Consider the following 6,915-nt stretch of genomic DNA (forward strand, 5'->3'; position numbering starts at 1 on the left):
GATTAGTGAAAGATGTTAAGTATTCCCTGACAGAATCAATGCCATTTTGTTGATCAGTGCAGGTATATAATGAAACCACATCGACCAAAGCAAAGAAACATCCATCTTCCACCACGGGGGGATGATTGAAATAACTCTAGCAAATGCCATATGTCTCTAAGATAATATTCCTAAGATCGTACTAATGATTGAGCAAATAATTTAAATAGCTAGAAATGGGCTCTGTTTTATAGTGGTCTGCTGCCACTGCTGGTCTGAAAGGTGGTTTGGTGTGATTTTTGTGCACTTTGGGAATCCCAAAAAGTCTATTGGTAGCTCTACCTGCATAAATTGGTATGCTTCTTGGTCAATATCCCCATGACATAAAAGCTCATCTAGTGTGCTATCAATCTTCACAAAATACTTTTGAATTTGCATTTTAATTGTCTCTTCAGAACATTTGGTGTCAGCTAATAAGTGGTGGATGGTATGTGCATAATCCTAGTTATTCATCACCACAATTTTCCCACCCTTATCCACTTTCATAATCCTGATGTTTTTGTTTGTAGATAAATCTTGAAGTGCTTTTCTCTCTGAAAAAGAAAGATTTTTTTTGTTTGTTATCGATCTTGGATTTAAGGTTTGCACCTTGTTCCTGAAAAACCTGCAAGGTGTTTTGTAATGCAGGATTATATGTACTTCTCTTATGTGGTTTGTTAAGTCACTCTTGATAATGAGGAATGTTGTGAAGGATATAGCATAGATTCAGTTTCCGTACATATAACCTGAAATTGATGATGTTATTAGTCATGTTACCTGCTTGTCTAGGAATAAATGAGAATCCATTATCAAGTAGGTTTAAATGGGCTCCATTCAATGTAAAAATCACTTAAATTCAGAACTTTCATATTTCAATTTGTTTCTTCTTCCTGTTGTTCTTCCCTTGGACCTTGCCTTTGAATTTGCCCCATTCGGCCACTTGGGAGTCTTGATACTCCCTAAAGGGTGTACTAAAAAAGAGGCTGGGGATACAACAGGAGGTAAGTTATTAGAAGTACTCAGAATTTCTTCGGCACTTTGCTCTATATAGACAGCCGCAGTGTTTCTGATACTAGTAGATGGTAGATACTATACGATAGTCCTCTGTCTTGGTGACTGTCGATGCAGAAGCACTCTAGACAGTGCTTCCACATGCCTATTGCATTTAAGCAGTAATAGAATCCTTCAGGGATCACTGGGCTGGGTTAGATTTCCAGACAGAAGCTATCAACACACTCCCGTGTGTTCTGCAACAACATTTTCCATTTTAACAAATCTTTCTACAGGCAAAAATGGGGTGTTGCTATGGGGTCAGCTATGGCTCCCAGACTAGCTAATACCACCCTAGGAAAATGGGAGAGAGAACACATATATGACTCTCCCTTCTACCAGCACATTGGTTATTTCCAATATGTAGATGACATTTTTATTATTTGGAACAGCACCAAGGCAAGCTTACTGAAATTTTTCAGCTACATTGGGAACCCCACGAATTTCCTGAAAATTACAACTTCCCACAACAAAAACATTGCTAATTTCCTAGACCTCATGATATCAAAACTGGAAGACTCTGACTGGTTCTCAAATGACCTATACCAAAAACTCACCACAGTAAACAATTGCACTGGGACAATATGCATCCTATTCAAACTAAGAAGAACGTGATTAAATTTCAGGGCCTCAAGATTGCAAGAGTATCGAAGGAACTAAGGGATTTCACTATTAACATAGTGGACCTAGAGAAAGATTTCCTTGCCCATGGTTACAGTAAAAAGTTTGTCTTCAGGATGTTTGAACCTATTGTCTGCCAAAAAAAACACTAACGCTGATTACCCAAACCCTGCCACCAGCCACGGAACTAACAGGAGAAGAAACCACAATGAAGGATATAAAGATATCTCCATGACAGTTACTTAGTCCACTAACTGCAGCATTATAATGGACATCATTAAGGACAGCTGGATTACTCTCAAGAATAACCTAACGCTAAACAATATATTACCAGGAAAACTTAGTTTCAACATTTGGAGAAACAGGAATATCAGACATTTTGTTGAAAAAAAATGAGGAGAACAGCCATAGACTAACTCAGCTCCCCGAAGGATACATTCTCTTGTGGACCCCCCAACTGCAGTTACTGTTAGCACATGAACAACAAAACAGGTTTTCACTGCCCTAACACTGACCGCTACTATCACAGTCAAGAGCCTGGGAATTGCAATTTGGAATCAGTAGTTTAAAGGACCTAATGCACCCGATGCCCTGCCTTCTATATCAGGAAAACTATCAATAGACTTAAAACATGAATTGCTAGACACCTTACAGGCATCTGATGCAGCAACAGTAACAATGCACTAGCTAAACACAGCCGAGATCAGCCCAGACACAAGACATTCCAATTTCATATTTTAGATCCCATACCAAAAGAAGAGTTACAAGGATCATTAAATGACATTCTGGAAAAATGCAAGTTAGAATGACAAATCAAACTAGAGGCATGTAAACCACCATACCTTAACAATCAGATTCCCATCACCAGTGTTCACAATTGTAGGAGACTCCATCACCACGCTTATTATTGACAGCTGAACTCTCCTGCTTTAATTTGACTTTTGTGGAGATTTATAAATTATTTTTTATTTATTTTTAATTATTAATTGCTTATTAGTTATTTTACTTCTGTGCACAAAAAAGTTTTCTTTCAAATTAAAAGGTTCCACCCGAAAGGCAGATCTAAAGAAGCGTTAGCAAAAGTGCTGTAAACAAGCTGTATTTATAAATTTTTAACATACAGAGATGTTTTTAAGTCGAGTTGCTTTCCTTATTATTTCAATTCTCCTATTTATTTAATAAAAAATACTGTTATTTAACTGATAATCTGCTGTACACCAATAAGAACAACATTTAGTTTCTATATAAAAAATCAAAATGAAAAAGAGGAACAAAAGCCAGTAAATTAAACAAATATATCAACAAAACATAAAGCCAGCCAGACAGTTGGTGTATCTAAAGGATCTTTAATGCAAACAAAAATAAAAATAAATAAGTTATGCTATAAACCTAGGGTTTCTGAATCACAGATTAATACAAGACTAGGCAAAACTGGGACATTTCCATGCAAAGGATGCAGTGTGTGTAAATATATCAGAACTGATAACCAGTTTATGCATTCTGATACTTCACGTATATTTTAGTGTAATATTTATGCTGACTGTGCTACGACTAATTTAGTATACCTGCCTGTATGTGATATTTGTCAATCATTTTATGTTGGCAAAACAAATTGTTGCTTGAGAGATCATTTTAGAGAGCATTTGTATTCTTTTAATAAATGCAATAGTAGAAATGCATTCTCAAAACATGCTATGTATGTAGGAAATGACCACAGTTTTAAATTCATGGTTTTGGAGTTAAGTAAATCTAATTTAATAGGGGGTGATATAAAGGCACTTACGGAATGTATCAAAATTAAATGTATGACAGTTCTACAAGCAACTAGAGGCAAAGGGTTAAATGAATTCACACCAATTAGACCTGTGCTGAAGTCACGTGGATTAAGACAATAGCAATTAAGTGAAAGTTTGTTTTAATTGTGTTAAGATCTGATGAAGTACCCTGTGTTGATACAAAAGTGCTTATCTCTTTAATTATTTTTATTTTTGTTTGCATTAAAGTTCCTTTAGATACACCAACTGCCAGGCCGGTTTTATGTTCTGTATAAAAAATACCAATCACACATAACCCAAATTAGAAAGTCCTCACTAGTGTTTGTTATAAGACCCATAGCAGACCAGCATTTCAATTTTTCACCCAGTCAGATTTTACTTTTTGATTTCCCACATACATTTTCTTTATCCAGTCACACAGACAATGTATAGTGTAATATGTGTTTTAGACAAGTTAGGCTACATAGTTGATTAGATGGTTAACACCTAATGGTACACATTTATGTATCTATAAAAAATACCAAGCACACAGATCCCAATTACTATATCCTCATAGGTGCATTTATAAGTCTTATAGCATACCAGTTTTTCAAAGTTCTCTCATTCAAGTTTTACTACTGAATTTCCTGGCTGCAAACACTCCGCAGAGAAGCTGGAAGCAAGATAACCATTGAATATTAAAATCACCTATATTCTAATATATATATTCTAAGAGATATTCAAGTTTTAACCAATCACAATTATATATTTATGTTTCTTTGGAATTAAATAGAATGTTGATTTTTTTCTTTGTTTTTGAAATATGCATAAACACAAGATTTATTTCTAGTTTCTTTATATAAGCACAGCGCTTATCTGTTGATTTATATAAGTTTCACCCAATAAAGATTTGTTGTTGTGCTACTAAGAAGTGAAGCTATTTTTAATCACAACAAGAACATTTGTTGTTTTGGTACAAAGAATGTGAAGCTGTTTTTATTCATAAAAGTGAAGAAAGTTTGATCACAACAAAATTTTTTACTACTGTTTGGCATTTAATTTACAAATATTTCTTAGTACTACTGTTTGGTGTTTTAGCTTAGCTCAAATATCTCAAAAGGCTAGTCTTTCATACTTTTTCTAGTTGTTTTGACCTGAATAGTTGGACCCTGTCCGCTGTCTGAGGGTTTAAGCTAGCTAAACTTCACGGTGCTCACAGTGCTTCATTTCTAAGCTTGATACTAGCAGATGGCTCAATTCTGTCCAGTACTGGGGGCGTGGACTCAATAGTGATAGGATTAGCAGCTGTCAATGGATATGCCATTCTGATAGGCTGTTAAATCTCTGTGCAATTTATTTCTCTCCCTGTTAATACTGGTAGCAGTCTGTTGATTAACTTTTGCTGTTTTACAATTAATTATATAAAGTCCAAAAGTAAACAAAATTGTTGGATTTTTAAATGTTATCATCCAAAACACAAATTTCTTCCTTTAGGCAAACAATCTTATTTTTGTAACCCTCGATTAAGCAATTCATTAGCTTAATGCCAGTGTCATTAAACAGTTTGAGCAGTTCCCAATATAAGCTATCACTGCTGTTAACACCGTTTGGAAATTTTAAAACTCTCAACCCCAAGAGAACAGCATTAAGCCATACACATTTTCTAGATAGAGTATCTCATACTGCCATGATCTATATCTAATAACCAAATGTTCCAGTCTGAAAATGTCTTTTTTTTCACATATCAAACTGTATATGCTGAAGAGAGTTATGAATATTTTCCAAGGTAATTAAACTATTATCACTCATATCACGAAACGGGTTGACTGCAGTTTTAGAAATAATCTCAAAAATGTTTTCTAAACCTGTAGTGACCCCATTAAAGACAGGCTGTTGATTAAAGGTATCTCAAGCTGCATTCACAGGATGACCCAGCACAGGTGCAGAAGATAAATTAATTGTAGAAGTAGTTATTCCCATTGCATTCATCAAGTTGTAAGCTTCTAATAAACTGCAAATATTAGAACCCCCCACCATCATTTTCTGTATTATGTCCACCAAGTCCTCAGAACAGGATGTGTAGACAAATTCAAGTTACGATCCAGTGTGAGAGAATCTCCTAGCATAGAGGTTGCTGTAAAACAATCGAATTAAAACCCACAAACAGAGTAGAACATCCAAAGGAACCAAACTGAAAAATAAGTTTTATCAAAAAACAGGCTCCAGCTTGTGGTTTTGTTAGAACTTGTTATTCAGTTTCATTCCTTTGGATGTTCTATGCTGTTCATGGTTTTTATAGTGATATATAAGCAACAGTGGTATGGGAGACATAGACAGCCATGTTTGGGTTGCAGGGAGCAAAGCTCTCCCAGCACAGAAATGTTATTCTTGTGTGATTGCATTGATGAACATTAATCACATAAGAAATACATTTCTGTTATGGAGCTGTGTAAACTAAACAAAAGAAAGCATTTTTCTCACCCTTTATATAATATGCATGAATACAGGGTACATACCGATTTTCTGCTCTGTATCCTTCAGTGAATTGTTACCTTCCTCTCCCTGTTGACTTGATTATACAGCGATCCCATTTAGATAACCAGTGATGTACTGTTGTGATTCATCTTGGTTTGAATAGCCATTAGAGTAAGGCCTACTTTCATCTATGACTGACAATGGCTTCTTCCATCTTCAACCACTTGCAGTCTAGGTGAGGCACATGACTAGTTTGATGTATAAGGTGGAATGAATCCAGAATGAGACAAGGTAGGTAACAGTAGGTAGGTAGGTCATCAGCTCTAGCTATTATTCCCTTGATACACCACTGTGAAAAGCATTTTCGAGTATGTTGACCTGCCTGTAAAACTGGAAAAGTAGACAGTGAAACTATATTTCTCCACAGCAGGCTTTCCATAGACTGATTCCACACAACCATCCTTCTGTGGAAGAGGAACTGTTTCTGTTTGTTTTTCCAGACTCAGGTAATTTAACCTCACATTTGGCTCTACCTGGATAGCTTGTGAACCAACAAGTTGCTCTGCTGGGTTGGCTGCAGAATCAAGCTGTGCGTTTGTGAACAGCCTTGCTTTATATGATATGGTACTGACAATATCAGCAAGTCTAATTGCATCTTCATTCCAGCACCCACTGGAATATAGACCCTTAGTGCTGAAATATAGATATTCTCTGGGAAAGAAGATATTACCTACATATGTTCTAAGAGTTCTGTCAACATGTAGTCCATGAGTCACTTGCTATGTATGTTCTTGTGACTGGAGAGAAGGGTTGTGGCTCGTCTGTTACAGCAAGTAGAAGAAATACCACAGTTTGAAGGCCTTCTGTGGAACAAAAACTGCATTATCTGACTCCAAGTTAAACCCCATAAGCATCCCTTTTCTTAAAAAAAAAAAGAAAACATTCTAAACTTATCACAGCAGCAGAGTTGTCAGTTGACAAAGTATTTTGGGATGTC

Source organism: Protopterus annectens, chromosome 8.part0 (genome assembly GCF_019279795.1).
Source record: "Protopterus annectens isolate FY-2018-M chromosome 8.part0, PAN1.0, whole genome shotgun sequence".
In the NCBI taxonomy this organism is placed as follows: domain Eukaryota; kingdom Metazoa; phylum Chordata; order Ceratodontiformes; family Protopteridae; genus Protopterus; species Protopterus annectens.